This window comes from Nyctereutes procyonoides, unplaced genomic scaffold, assembly GCF_905146905.1.
Source record: "Nyctereutes procyonoides isolate TBG_1078 unplaced genomic scaffold, NYPRO_anot_genome, whole genome shotgun sequence".
Taxonomy (NCBI): Eukaryota; Metazoa; Chordata; class Mammalia; order Carnivora; family Canidae; genus Nyctereutes; species Nyctereutes procyonoides.
This window is the reverse complement of record NW_026575047.1, coordinates 35,152,432-35,167,650: the sequence shown is the minus strand read 5'-3', so window position 1 is coordinate 35,167,650 and position 15,219 is coordinate 35,152,432. Positions and strand designations below refer to the sequence as shown.

General features: G+C 49.5%; 1 protein-coding gene across 1 annotated transcript in view; it reads right to left on the bottom strand.

Moving 5' to 3' along the window:
• ABHD17C (abhydrolase domain containing 17C, depalmitoylase) overlaps nt 1–15,219 on the bottom strand; it is a 47,032-nt gene that overhangs the window by 5,740 nt on the left and 26,073 nt on the right. The window lies entirely within an intron of this gene.

Genomic DNA, 15,219 nt, shown 5'->3' with positions numbered 1-15,219 from the left:
CAGAGGGTGCACACCGTTAGCTAACAGAGGGAGACAAAGCCCTAATAGCTTAAACTCACAAAACTCCCGCAGCTACTGGTTTAAAATGCCATCATCTAACTTGTACCCTTCAGCTTAAAATAAATATGAACTTCACAAAAACAAATGTTAGGGGTCTGTCTCAGGACTAAGTGACCGGGGGGTTCTGTCTTCCACAACATTTTTTGAAAATAATGAACACGACATTTTGGGGGGTAGGAATTAGTGAAATAATAGTGTGAATAAATAGTGAATAGTGAAATAAATGCATTATTAATCTCATTTCATATTTTCAGAGTCCTCCCATTTCTTATTCTCCCCTTTTAGGGTTTCTCTGATAATAACAAATTTCACTATTTCTGAAATAAAAGCAAAAGCACATGTGGCAAATTATACTATTTTTTTAAGAGCCCTTCATGTGAGGTTTTAATAAGATATGAAAGGTATTAACATTTATCAGGAAAAGGTGCTGAGAGGTGGTTAATTTGAAGACAAATGTATTTGCTTCACCCTCTCCTTGGGGCTAAACCCTTTCGAGCTTTTCCATCGGCCAGCGTTCTCCCAATTGGCTGTCTCTGGGTGTTTGGTCGGCTACACTGCCCGGTCCCCGCGGCCTGCGGAGCGCACATGAGCTCCTGCCAGCACCATGCGAGCAGAATGACAAGTGCGGCCTGTAGGTCGCAGCTCTAAAGAGAAGGGTGTGCTCTCCCCGTCCTGTGGGCAGGAAGCGGACGAACCTCACGGTGAGGCCCTGGTCCACACAGAAGAATTCAGCAAAAGCTAGGACATCAGACAAGGTCAAGGGCGAGCAAGGACACGGGAGCGGGGCTTCATCACGCTGCTGTGGGCATAGAGACCAGAACGAGCACCCGGGCAAAGAAACTCATAGTACCTGGTAAAGCTGAAGCCCGAGATCCGACAATTTCACTTTTTAGCATAAACACCTACTGTAGCAGCTCACAGGGCAATATGAAGGGCTTCCTGCCAACAGCCTCCAGGGAAAAGAGGATCAAGCCACTGAGGGGATGGCAGGATTTCAGCCCAGCTTCCTCAAGCTCCACAGGAAAATGGGGTTCTTAAGGAGGAATTCAGGGAGGGAATGGCTATATCTGGTGGGTACACACTGGGTGTGTTTTGGACAGCTGGCCTCTGAGCTGTACCAGGAGGGGCAGGCGGGACGTGAACACGTGGGGGATGTAAAGGATGCTGTGTGTGAGCAGCACCCGGAGCACACAGTGCAGCGTGGGAAAGTATGAAGCAGGTGCAACGTCCCCTGTGCAGCTCAGGAGGGCCGCGGAGCTGAGACGGAGCTGGGCAGGCCAGCAGGGGCACCTCCGGGAGCAGCCTGATTGTGCTACGGGTTAGAGCTTGTCCTGGAGAAAATGTGGGACACGGGAGGCATCCAAAGGGCAAGTTGACGGGAACAAAGTTAGTGCTCTGAGAAGAGTCATCTTCCAGTGGCATGGGGGATGGAGGACAGAAGCGTGCCAAAAGGGCAGGGAGATAGTCAAGGGCCTATTAAGAATCATACAGTGGGGCGCCTGCGTGGTTCAGTTGGTTAAGCCTCTGCCTTCAGCTCAGGTCATGATCCCGGAGTCCTGGGATGGAGCCCCACATCAGACTCCCTGCTCACGGGGAGTCTGCTTCTCCCTCTCCTGCTCCCTCTGCTCTTTTGCTCTTTCTCTCTCAAACAAATAAAATCTTAAAAAAAAAAAATCATAGAAGAGAGAACAGAAGAGTATGATACATTTTTTAAAAACCAAAGAAATTAAAGATGTTCTATTCTCCTGCAGACACAAGTAGAAAAACACGTGCTTAGAACCTGGATCCACTCTCTTTCTAAAGGGAAGTGTCTGTGCAGCTCCACCCCTAGGACCTAGCATCACTCTGTGCACCTGTGCCTTTGGAAGAGTATCTCAGGGTGAAGGTCTCAGGGGTTCTTGCCAGGGGCAAGAGCAGCTGGAAGGGCAGGTTATTATAAAATGATCAGCAAAGGGATTTTGATGGAGAGGTTCAAGCAAGAAACTTGTGGCCACAGCACCCTGGACCCCAAATTCCTAAGTCCCAGAGCCTTTCCATGAGCCCCAATGATGAGGGACCCCAGAGCAGAGCACCTGTAGTGTTTCAGCAGACCGCCTCACAGGAAAATGCTCTCTATACAGAGGGGAAGCCATGCCAGGGTCCCTCTGGCACAGCTGCCTTGAGGTCCTTCTATCGTGGACAGGGAGGCCTGGTCTAGCAGGAGGTTTTAACCCAGGGCTCAGGCTCCCTCTACAATTTTCATCAGACTGCTAATGTTGGGGCAGCCCCAGTGGCACAGCGGTTTAGTGCCGCCTGCAGCCCAGGGCGTGATCCTGGAGACCCTGGATCGAGTCCCACGTTGGGCTCCCTGCATGGAGCCTGCTTCTCCTCTGCCTGTGCTCTGCCTCTCTCTCTCTCTCTCTGTGTATGTGTGTCTCTATGAATAAATAAATAAAATCTTAAAAAAAAAGACTGCTAAAGTTGTCTTTGGCCCCCAAAGCACAAGGGCCATTGGCTACTTCACAGGATGGGGAGGTGGGGGTGGTCAGGAAACACCCAAAGAGAAAGAAACCCCACATTTGGAGCCGAGGTCCTTCCTTTGCTTTGGGTTACAAAAAAATGAATCACAAATCAAGGAAAAAGAGGAGAAAAACATAAGGCGAAGGCCGAGAATTAGAGACCATAAATACTGAAGATGTAAAACACAGTACGAGCCCTCCAGGTCCGCACGGTCCCCTCGAGCCTGACTGACCCTCCTCGACCCAATCTGAAGGCTGGTGAGGACGACACAGGAGAGCCGACTGCGGTGACAAGTCAGTGCTCCCTCGGCTCTCCATCATCACAGTTAAACCTACGCAGTCAGGATCCCATCTTCCATACCAGACTCCCTGGACTTTGGGGCCACATGGAATAAACACAGGAGGAGCAAAGGGCCCAGATGTGCGGGATGTGGCCTGCGGGTGGCACAGCGTTCCCTCCCGAGGGTCCGAATCCATCCATCCCCACACACTGCATCTCCTCTGAATGCAGTCCAGAGAGGCTGGAGCTGTTCCGCCAGAGGCTCGGCTCCTAGCTTCCCCTTCACCCGCACCCAACACCCGGTACCAAGCTCTGCAGATCCCACCTTTCACATGCAGACTCACATCCCTGCTCACACACAGCACTCTGAACTCAAAGCTTTCACCCGAAAATGTCACCAGGTAAAACAAAAAAGCACTGGCCACCAGAGGGGAAAGACACCTGCCACATCACACCGCCAACAAGGGTTCCTATCTAGAACACATAGAAAATTACTACAAAGTGAGAAAAAGTGGCATTCTACAGAATGGGCATTTTATAAAAGAAGAAATCTAAAATGGCAGGGAGGGAGGGTGGGAGGGATAGTCAGCTTCGTTAGTAAAAAGGAAAATGTGAATGAAAACCATCATGTGATCCGAACAAAGATTTAAAGGTGGACAGCGCCAAGTGCAGACGTGAGCCACAGACAGTTTCCTCCTCAGTTGACAGGGCAGGAAGTGGACATAACCACTTTGGAAATGTTTGGTGACAGTGGAGGAGATGTATGAACATGCACCTGGTGACCTGGTGACGTGATTCCCTAGCACATAGGCCACAACAAGAGGCACTCACACACGCCAAGAAACACATGCAAGACCATGTGCGGGCATGTGTCTACACGGCTGGAGACGAGCGTCAGCAGCCAGGTGGAAACAGAGAGGCCCTGGTGCCGCCAGGCCAGAGGGCACGCCACAGTTCAGGTGCACACTGGCAAGGCAAAGCGCAGGACACAATAGAACATACCCTCTGTGGCACCATCTGCAGAAATGCCAACCCACCCAGATTGGGCTTTCTTGTTGGGGGATATTTAATTGGGTTGTAAGCCCAGAAGGCAAAGCAGGGAAGTGAGGCCTTACAAGTGAGGACGGCGGTTAAAGATGCAGGTAAGGGTGGTTAAGGATGGGGAAGAGAAGCACACCATCTAAGGGGTTGGAGGAGGGGGTAGGAGGGAGCTTGTGGAATGCCGCGTATAGGCCACATCTGAGGCCAGAAGCTGGACATATTACCATCGTCAAAGCTCAACATTTACATTTTAGGGACATTTCAATCTGGCTGATCTATTTTATGGCCAAAAAACATATTTTAAAAGTTCACCAGATAGGGACCCCTGGGTGGCTCAGTGGTTGAGCATCTGCCTTTGGCTCAAGGTGTGATCCCAAGGTCCTGGGATCTAGTCCTACATCAGTTCCCCACAGGGAGTCTGCTTCTCTCTGTGTGTCTCTGCCTGTCTCTGTGTCTCTCATGAATAAATAAAATCTTTATATTTATATATATATATATATCTACCTTTATATATATATATATAAACCTTTATATATATATATATATATATATATATATATATAAACCTATATAAACCTTTTATATATATATAAAAGCTAGAATGTCCCATGTTTCACACGGGCTCTGCAAGAGATTCTGTTTTCTGGCTCTGTTTTCCCCTGTCTTATTTAATCTGAGAGTTAAACGAGGCTTTAGGGTCTGGTCCTACAGTCCTACCCTTTTTACTCAGTATCAATCAATGTGCAGTCTGAGGAATCCACAAGTCCACTGGAATTTCTAATTATGGAAAATTCAGTAATGGAATTGACTTTTTTAATTCCCAAGAAATTCAGATACTTCTCAGTTTGGAACCATGGGTATAGAAGCATGGGTATAGAGATTATCGATCTTGTACCTTTTTTCCACCAAAAACAAAACCTCTGATGGTACCATGAGAAGGACGCACCTCACTGTCCTCATGTCCCAAGAGGAGCATGGGAACAGAGGCCCCTTACATGTGCCACCAAAAATCTTTGATACCTCCAAGGAAGTACTTGCCTTCCCACCTGACCCTTCCCCAGCTCCTCATTTGTTGTCAGTCTAGTAAATACAGGAAAAAGCAGTGGGAAAGTCCCAAACGTAATACTAACAAACATGAACATTGGATTAGCACTCTACAGTTTGCAAAGCCCTTCTGGCAATGAGCAGAAGCTTATCAACCCTTTGCAGAAAGACCTGACAATATTGCTTCCAGTATTCATTGTTTTAAACAAGTCAGTACCTAATAATTAAAAGAAATTAGAAATTAGAAATAAAGGATGCCCGGCTGGCTCCGACTCTTGATTTTGGAGTTGAGTTCAAGCTGCACGTGGAATGTAGAGATTACATTAAAAAAAAAAAAAAAAAGACAGACGCCTGGATGGCTCAGTGGTTGAGTACCTATCCCTGCTCAGGGCATGATCCAGGGTCCTGGGATCAAGTCCCACATCAGGCTCCCTGCCTGGAGCCTGCTTCTCCCTCTGCCTATGTCTCTTTCTCTCTCTGTGTCTTTCATGAATAAATAAAACCTTTAGAAAAAAAAAAGGAAATGAAAATTCTCACTACCTGAAGGTAAGCATCATTCCCATTGTAGTAGAATCGATTTCAAGTCCCTTTTCCATTTATAGATTTTGTTCTAGGGGACGTAATTGTGACCTGTTTTTGTAGAGCACTTTTTAGTGAGCCTGGTAGCATGAGTTCTTCCCGCACTGTCTTTATGAGACATAATTTTAATGGCTGCATGTTTCCTTATGAGCTTTATTTTTAGCACAACATGTACCGTGAGTTATAACAGTTTTTGTGAGGGCTGCCTCCGTATCTTAACTATCTAGTGAACTTTTATTTTTTTTAGGATTTTATTTATTCATGAGAGACACAGAGAGAGGCAGAGACACAGGCAGAGGGAGAGGCAGGCTCCCTGCAGGGAACCTGATGCAGGACTCGATCCCAGGACCCCGGGATCACGACCTGAGCTGAAGGCAGATGCTCAACCAACTGAGACACCAAGGTGCCCCAGATCAAAAACAAGACGGTTTTGCGGAAGGGAGAAACAAACAGGAGAAACGTCCATGCGGGATTTTTGGCACAGTGTTAAAAGTACAGTTTTCTAGCAGCTACCACCTCTGTGGGCCAGGGCCAGGAGGACCAGCACAGCAGCCCACCCTTTCTCCTACGTGTCCAGTCCCCAATCCAGGCTTTCACAAATCTATTGTCTTCTGTGCTCAAAACCTTCTCAATGGCTTGTTCATGAGGTGGAATTCTAAAAACCATATTCCCCTCTGTTACCAGTCTAGTATCCGAAGTCAGGATGCAGACAGAGACAAATACGTAATGAAAACTAGTGTATCGTTAAGTCATAAAGTCATAAATTCAGCTAAAGATCTAAACCAGGTTCTGATGGTGACCTATGAATGTGGCGATTATGTAATTAATCCACAGATTCGCTGCCTTTTTTTTTTTCAGATTTGTTGCTATACCTGGAAAATGTTAACTATTTTTTTTTCTTAATGTGTTAAAAAAATAGTTTCTGAGCACCTCCTCTGGACTAGGCATGGAATGCTAGGGGATAGAAAGATGGATATAAAATGATTAGTGGTCTCAAGGCACGTACAGCCCACGGGAGAGTCAGGAAGCCACAGAGAAGGATGTAAGATGAGTGATTAGGGCACAGGAGGTCATAGGAGAAGCAGCAAGAAATTCCAGATCAGGCCAGGTCACAGCCATGTGAGCAGAGGGCCTCTCTGCTTTTGGACAACTATGTGTCTATCTGCAAGTCATAACAACACACATTTTTATCAGACTTGCTCTGACGTCCTCATAGAATCTGTGGTCCTGACTTAAATACATTAGTAGGTATTTTCTGCACACTCGTCTCAAGGCAAAGGTGAGAGTAGATGCGCTTGTGTTAAAGCAAAGCCTCATGCTGGGGCCATCATCCCTCACTGGGTGATTTAAGGACCACCTCTGAGGGCCCACAGCAGGTCCTGACCCTGACTGACCCCGGCAAGTGGATGTACCCAACAGCCCACACTTACACGTATATACAAAGACTGCAATGAGGCCAGGAGACCCCGACACTCATGATCAGAACCCCTAGGGCTGTCCAGGAACCATCAAGAGGCCACCACATCTCAAACAGGAGCACCACACACAACTAAGCTCTCCGTCTCTGACCGTTCTCTCCTAATTCTGTTTTCCCATTGCCCCACGAAATCCCTCCTTGGCCCTCAAAGTTCTCCCAGGGTCAGAATTCTGACTCCACGTGTCTCCATCCCCACCATGGCCCACCTTTCCTCGGTCCCCAGGCTCACAACCCCCAGAATCCTCTCACCTCTTGACCATCCTACTTTTATCAATCCCCAGCCCCTGCTTGGGTAGGGACAGGTAAGGGGAAGACGGGTGCAGTCTTCTCTTCCCACCCCCTGGACCAAGGCTCCATCCCGACGGATACATTTTCTTCTAACTACGAATTCAAGATAAGCTCAGGAGGGAAGACACCAGCAAGGCCAACCCAGGCAGCACTGCCCACGATTTGGGAACAGTAGAAAGCCCGCAGTGGGGACCGTGCAGGAGCAAGCAGCGTGGCCGGGCCAGGCGGCAGGTCCTAGCAGGTGGGGAGAGGAGAGCAGACGCGGGACCAGGGGCTGGGCGGGCAGCGACCTCGGGAGTCTGCGTGTGTGGGCTGGGTAGGACAAGGAAACCAAATAAACACAAACAAGCCCGGGCACAGACAGGCGGCGGCCACGGCTGGCAGACAGGGCGGGGGCGCCACGAGTGGGTGAGGACCCATGAAGTCTCTGCAGGGCAGGTGTACAGAGGCATCGGCTCCTTGGGGAGGAAGAGGAAATCACCCACGGGGAGGACTGGGCACCCGCTCCCCTGTGAGCTCACAGGAACACCTGGCAGCACCCAGCCAAGGGGCGAAGGCTGGGGGCACTCTGATAAACGGCGTGGGCCAAGGGCCGTGGGCTGCCTGTTGGTCGGGACAGGTGGCGGGGTGCAGGTCAGGGAGGCATCACTACTTCCCAGGGTGTGAAGGCTGAAACGCGTGAGCATCGGGGAGAGGGCGGGTGTTTGCTGGGTGTTTGCTGGGACCGCCCTTCCCAGCACGCTGGCCAGATCAATTCTTCCTCCTTCCTTCTGCTCCTGGTCTCCGGCACCTTGTGGGTCCCCCACCCAAAGCTCAGGCCCCAGCCGCTCCTCTTTATGTGGACCTCACCCAGCACCAGAGCCTTGCACAACACCTGACACACAGCAATCGTGCCCCGAGTACATGGGCGGTCCGGGTTTCTGACGCCAGTGCATCCTGGATGTCCCAGCTCAGCTCCCACCCTGGCATGGCCCACCCCACCCCTTCTCTTGGCATCTGTCCCCCAGGGCCCCATCTCTTCACACTCAACATCACTCAAACCTGACACTTTGTACTCCCTCCCCAAATCGATCCCACTCTCCCCATCCCCAGAGCCTTGACTGCACGGGCTTGAGAGTGAGGGTGAATTTTTCACTCTTCTCCCCCCGCCCCTGATATACTCCCAGTTGCTAAGTCCTGGCATTTCTGCCTCTGAGACATTTGCCAGACACGTTCCTGACACCACATCCACTGCTGTGTGCTTGCGTCCTGTGGTCGATGGAATGGGACCCGCCTGTCAGCTTGGCATGTGAATGAGCATGCACACTGCCACAGGCGACACCCAGGGTCTGCTGCTCAGTGATCTTTCTGGAATGCGGGCCGTCACAGCTCTACCTACCCCTGTGAGGCTCACACGGCCCACAGGGCCCCTACTGCTCAAACCACCACCTGTCCTGTCCTCTCCTTCTGGTCTGTCCTGTTCCACGGCTGGTGAGGAGGCAAGTGTCCTAATTCCCGAGCGCTGACCTGGTTTCCATCCAGTCCCTTTACTCTCATGAGACCTGCACGCACTGGCACATCATGGAGCCTGGGAATCCCCAGGCCTGGTCACCCCCGCTTCTGACCCCTCCTCTCCTCTCTCAGACCTGTCTTCACCCCAGTTCCATCATACAAGCTACCAGACTACGACATCTCCACCCCATTCCATTCCTATTGGAGACATCTCCCTTTGAAAGAGAGATAGACAGGGATGCCTGGCGGCCTCAGTCAGCAGAGCAAGTGATTCTTAATCTCAGGATGGTAATGCTGGGCATAGAGATGACTTAAAAATAAAATCTTCAGGGGCCCCTGGGTGGCTCAGTGGTTGAGCATCTGCATTTGGCTCAGGGCGTGATCCAGGGTTCTGGGATCGAGTCTTGCATCGGGCTCCCCGCAGAGAGCCTGCTTCTCCCTCTGCCTATTTCTCTATCTCTCATGAATAAATAGAATCTTAAAAAAATTATAAAATCTTTAAAAAAATAAGAGACAGAGAGAAAAGAAGAAACCTGTGTCCTGTCAGTTAATCACACCTCTGTAGCAAACCACCATCCTTGGGATAAAAGTCCACATCCTCAGGTTAACCTCCACAATCTGGCCCCACCTTACTATCATAACCTCTTATTTTCTCTCCAAATGAACCTCCTCCTGCACTTAGACTCCTCGCTGAATCATACAGTCCCTGCCTAGAATACTGTCCTCAGGCCTTCCATCAGCCTGGAAGTCTCTGGGGTCCCCCCCCTCCTTCACACACTGGTCCGCATGGGGTCCGTTCCCTTCCAACCACTGGCACCGTGACGGTGTGTGTGAGATCCTCCACTGCTCTGTGGTGGGTCCCACACTGGCTATGAGGCTGTCAGCCCCCCAGGGGGAGGCAAACAGTATCCCGGCTCGGGGGGTGGGGGGGGTGGGGGGGGTGGGGGGGGTTGCTTTCTTCCTTTGAATGGATCGTGGTTCCAGCCAAAGGCCGTTTTCAGCCACATCACAGGTGAATTCCATATATTGCTGTCATTTCAATATCTAATGCCTTTGAAGCTCAGCATGTTCTTGAGGATCTGGGAAGGGGCCTCTGGAATCTCCTGTCTGCAAACCAGCAGAGATGAGTCAGTCCATCACAGATCATGACAACACTTAGCACTGTTTCTTAGGCATGATGTAAGATTTACTGAAGACCCACTGCAGGAAACCCAAATCTCTCAATTGGCCAGGGGAAAACCATGGCTCCGAATAACCACACAGTGGGGCGGGCACAGTAACCTCCTGGAAATCCACAATGTCCCCACCACCCCGACTTCTCGGAGCACCTACCACCGTCCTGCGTCACAAGCCATGTCGAGGGCGTGCTGGCCACCACCAGTGCAGGTCTCCGCTCCCGTCGGCACCCAGGACGTGGCCCCAGAGCCCCCGCAGCCCAGGGCGAGCCGGCGGCAAAGGGCAGCAAGAGCCGGAGCCGGGCAGGCATGTCCCGTGGGAATGATCGCTTCACCGATAACATAAAACCTGTTTGTTTTTGCTTTAATGTAAGGCTTTCTTTCTGTCTACAAACACGAACAAGCAGAGCCTCCCCAAGACACATGCATCCTGTTTAAGTTAATGGACCTTGACTTTGCCCTGTGTCGAGAGCATTTCCATTCATCTTCACAAGGAGCATGACTGGCACAGTGCCACGGACTTTGAAGTCAATATTTTAAATATTTCAGAGCTAGGATTCCTGGTGGAGATAGCTTTAGACATAGGACACAGATAAATACACAAGGTAACGTGAATGTTAACTGAAGGATGAGGTCGGAGATGCTGAGAAACCCCAATGAACGTTAGGGCAAAGCCTCCGAGGCGAAGGCTCGCTCCTGCAGGGGAAGCAGGTGTGTGAGCAGGACCCGCCAGAAACCACAGACGGCTCCGTGGCACACTCCGCCTACAGGCTCAGAAATGGTAAACCAATCTTTTACTTTCTGTGGTCAAAGCTTAACAAACGTGTGCCTTATATTTAATTACAATGAAAATGAAAAAAGCATCGGTCACCCAAAACAAGCATGTTTTTTCTCTTTTTAAAAATACATCTGTGTAGGTTTAGAATTTTTTTTTTTTTTGTAACGTTCTACATCATGTGTCACAAACAGATTTCTATCGGTCATTAATTTCAAAGGTGAAAAGCTAGGGGAAATTTTAAAGTTTCTGATGCCTTAGTGCTGTTTGGGAAAATTAAAAACTTTAATGGTTAGTGATGTAAATTGTACATTTGTTTCTTTTCTTCTGATCAAGGGAATTTGGTTACGAGAGACATTCATAAACAAGATAATTACAACCACTGGAAGTTTTAATAATCTGAGCTTGTTGAAGATATTTGCTCAACACTGGTTTTTTTTTTAAAGATTTTATTTATTTATTCATGAGAGACAGAGAGAGAGAGAGAGGCAGAGACTTCCAGAAGTGCTTCCAGAAGTGATGCCTCGCCCCCACTGACCAGGCTCTGTCCCCACCCTCCTTGCCACCGGCTTCCAGCTCCTTGTCTGTGAGTCCTGACTCCCCAGTCCTGGTTCTGATCACTGTTCCCTGTGCTCTGATAAACCTACTGACCAGAATACTCATTTTGCCTGAACTTCTACTTGATTTGAATCACATTTTGTTCTTTATTTCCCCAAAGACTCATAACCTGGGAGCACATTGCTTCTCCCCAATTCACTGTTACTTCAAGTGAATGGGGCCACATTTAATGTTGCATTTGGCACATTTTATATTAAAACCGGTGTTGAGGGCAGCCCCGGTGGCTCAGCAGTTTAGCACCACCTTCAGCCCAGGGTGTGATCCTGGAGACCTGGGATCAAGTCCCACATCAGGCTCCCTGCATGGACCCTACTTCTCCCTCTGCCTCTGCCTCTCATGAATAAATAAAATCGTAAAAAAAAAAAAAAAAAAGGAAAAGAAAAGAAAAAAGAAAAATCTTCCTGGAACTGTTTTGATGTTTGTGCTAGACAGACAAGGCCCTGGGTGTGCGTCACCCTACCTCCTGCCGGGGATCAGAGGAAGCCAAGAAGGGGCAGGGAGAGGCCAGGAAGAGTCTGTACATGCCAGGAGCTTCGGGGAGCACCACCGGGACCAAGCAGACCAGGGTGGGACCTGGGTGGGACCAAGTGGGGAGCTGGGTGGGACCAAGCAGACCAGGTCCCCCAGGGATGGACACACCAAAACTGAAATCTGTGCACACAAAGGTAACGTGTCCTCTTCTTGAACAGGCCACTATGACAATGACGCGAGGTGGGGATGAGCGCATTCCAGGAAAACACGCTTTACAAGCAGGCTTCCATGGCAATGGGCATGCCTGGGTCAGCCTGGCCTTCCTTAAACTTACTCAAGATCTCAAAACACATCAAGACATGCATTCTTCAATGTCTGTAAAAGCATCATCCACCTTCAGCCATGACCTTTCTCCTGTGTTGGAGGTTTGAAATTTCCTTCTAAATGGGGCTGTGGGGCAGGGAGGGAGGGCACCTGGCTGGCTCAGTGGTTGAGTGTCTGCCTTTGGCTCAGGTCATGATCCCAGAGTCCAGGGATTGAGTCCCGCGTTGGGCTCCCCACAGGGAGCCTGCTTCTCCCTCTGCCTGTGTCTCTGCCTCTCTCTTTCTGTCTCTCATGAATAAGTAAATAAAAATCTTAAAAAAAAAAAATGGGGCTGTAGGGAAGGGCCCTCCATGTCAGGCCCAAACCCACCCTCAAAATGACTTAGTTCATTACATGCAAGATTGTGCTCTGCTCCCACAACACGTTCCTTTTCATCGCAGCAAAAGTAAGTAAGACCTGGAGTGACTTAATTAAAAAAAAAAAAAAAAACACTTTTCAGAGGAAAAGGTACAGCCCTAAAAGATATAAAGTCAACTCTTTAGATCTGTTATAATTAAAATGGAATAATTTGCTTGAACTTGTTTGGGTATAATTGGGTATAAAACCGTTCCGATAATAACTGAGACTCTTCTCACATTCTCTAATTATCTGTTGTGCTAGAAAGGCCAGAAAATGCTGCCTCCCCCCTACAGCTGCACTAATACCTGGAAATGGTTAGAAAACCACCTACCCTACTTTTTTTGAGAGGATTACATGAGTGGCTTATGTAAAACACCTACCACAGGCATCTGACCAAAAAAAGCCATCATTATTGTTATTATTTTTAAGATATTATTCATTTATTTGAGAGAGAGCAAGAGTGAGATCAAAAAGGGAGAGGCAGAGGGAGAAGCAGGCTCCTCACTGAGCATGGAGCCCGATGTGACACTCGATCCCAGGACCCCAGGATCATGACCCAAGCTGAAGGCAGATGCCTAATTGACGGAGCCACCCAGGCACCCCAATTCCTAATTATTCCATCCCACTGTAGGGCGAGCTCTCACAACAGCACAGACACTAGGCCCAGGTCTGTGAATCTGCCCACTTGACACTGCCTGGCAAATACTGTGGATCTGGGAATGCCACACCACAGGGGCTTTGACTTCCTGCCCTAAAACACCTGGCGATCTTTGGAAGGTCACATCCTGGGGACAGCATTCCTGATGGGCTGAGTCTTTTCAGGGCACCCCTCCATCTCCGGGCCCTAGTGCTGGCAGCACACGCCCAGGGTGACTACCGCAGGGATGGTTAAAGCTGGAACCAGAGTGGTCGAGCAACACCCTCCAGGAGGCCTGTGCCCTCTCCTGCAGGGCCTGGGGAAGGTGACCTTCGGCTCCCCACACAGGGCCTGCCCACAAGGACGATGCACAGCTGAGGGAGGAGGCAGCTGGCCGTTCAAGAGAAAACCCCCACTCCCCAGGCTGCTTTCTGGCGTCCATGGCCAGACAGGCCACTGGGGGATCTAACGCGGCCCCTGGACGCAGGACAGCACCTGCCCCAGAGCCAGAGGGCCAGCTCACTCCACCACCAGCTCAGGCTGCACACTGCCTGGCTCTTCCTGGGAATGTCCATCCGGGTGCTTCATGTATACGCAAAATGTGACACTGTTAAGTCAACACTCTCCTCGGGTGGACGCAGTGGAGAAGCCCTTTGTCCCTCCTTGATGGCATCACCACATCTAATCTCCTCTTCGTGCCTACCTTGTGTCCTTCCTCCTCATGTCCCTAGTCTTCCTTCTGCTTCCAGAACCTTCCGTCTTCCCCACCATCCTTAAGAGCACAGAAAGTTCACAGCACCGATTATGGAAACACTGCCAACCACAGGGTAGGGATGGAAAGGCCCTCAGAGATCATAGAGATGGATCACTTTATTTTATAGATAAGGGAACTCCAGGTTTAAGAGGTTACGGACTTAACTCAGAATTGTAATTACTTAAGACAGCTGCTACCTGACAGCTCCAGAACATGGGCTCAATCGGGGGGAGAAATGGGATTCCTAGCAATTACAACCAAGCCAGTGAAAGCATCACTGTGACACGGCTTCGGGAGGTGGGGGGCTGGGGGGGGGGAACCTGTCCAAATCCTGCCTTGTGATTGGTGAGTCGCTGCATGTTTGCCAATCTGCTTGGGGTTCGCCTTCTCTCATGTGTAAGATGGAGCTCCTGTCCAACGTGGTGGGCGCGCAGCTGCTCTGTATTGCTAGTTACCACCCCCTCTAACGCGGAGGGAAAGGAAATGGGAATGAGGACCTCCATCCACCACACTGCTCTGAGCATTTCAAATGTAGTAAGCGGTGCTTTAAATGTGAAGATACGTGGGGCGCCTGGGTGGCTCAGTAGGTTAAGTGTCTGCCTCCAGCTCAGGTTGCAATCTTGGGAGTCCTGGGATCAAGTCCTGCATCGGGCTCCCTGCTCAACGGGGAATCTGCTTCTCCATCTCCCTCTGCCCCTCCCCTGCCTTGTGCTTGCTCTAATAAATAAATAAAAATCTTTTTTAAAAAAATGAAGATTCGGGGATCCGGGGGTGGCGCTGTGGTTTGGTGCCTGCCTTTGGCCCAGGGCGCGATCCTGGAGACCCGGGATCGAATCCCACGTCGGGTTCCCGGTGCATGGAGCCTGTTTCTCCCTCTGCTTGTGTCTCTGCCTCTCTCTCTATCTGTGTGACTATCATAAATAAAAAAATATATATATATTTAAAAAAAAATGAAGATTCTGTTTACTGGGAACAGTTTCCGTGGAGGATCATGAAAGGTTCTGGAGGTGGATGGTGGTAACAGTTGCAGATTGTGAAAGTACTTAATGCCACAGGCCTGTACATGTAAAAATGGTTAAAATGGTAAATTTAATTCAGGTATATTTCATCACAATAAAAGGAAAAAGGGGACTATTCTTCTTAAATCTGGCTTGTACTAATTATTCCTTTATTTTATTTATTTTTTTCAAGTAGGCTCCATGCTAAGTGTGGAGCCCAACATGGGACTTGAACTCAAGACCCTGAGACCAAACCTCAGCTGAGATCAATCATCAGATACTCAACTGAAAAAGCCACCAAGAGCCCCTA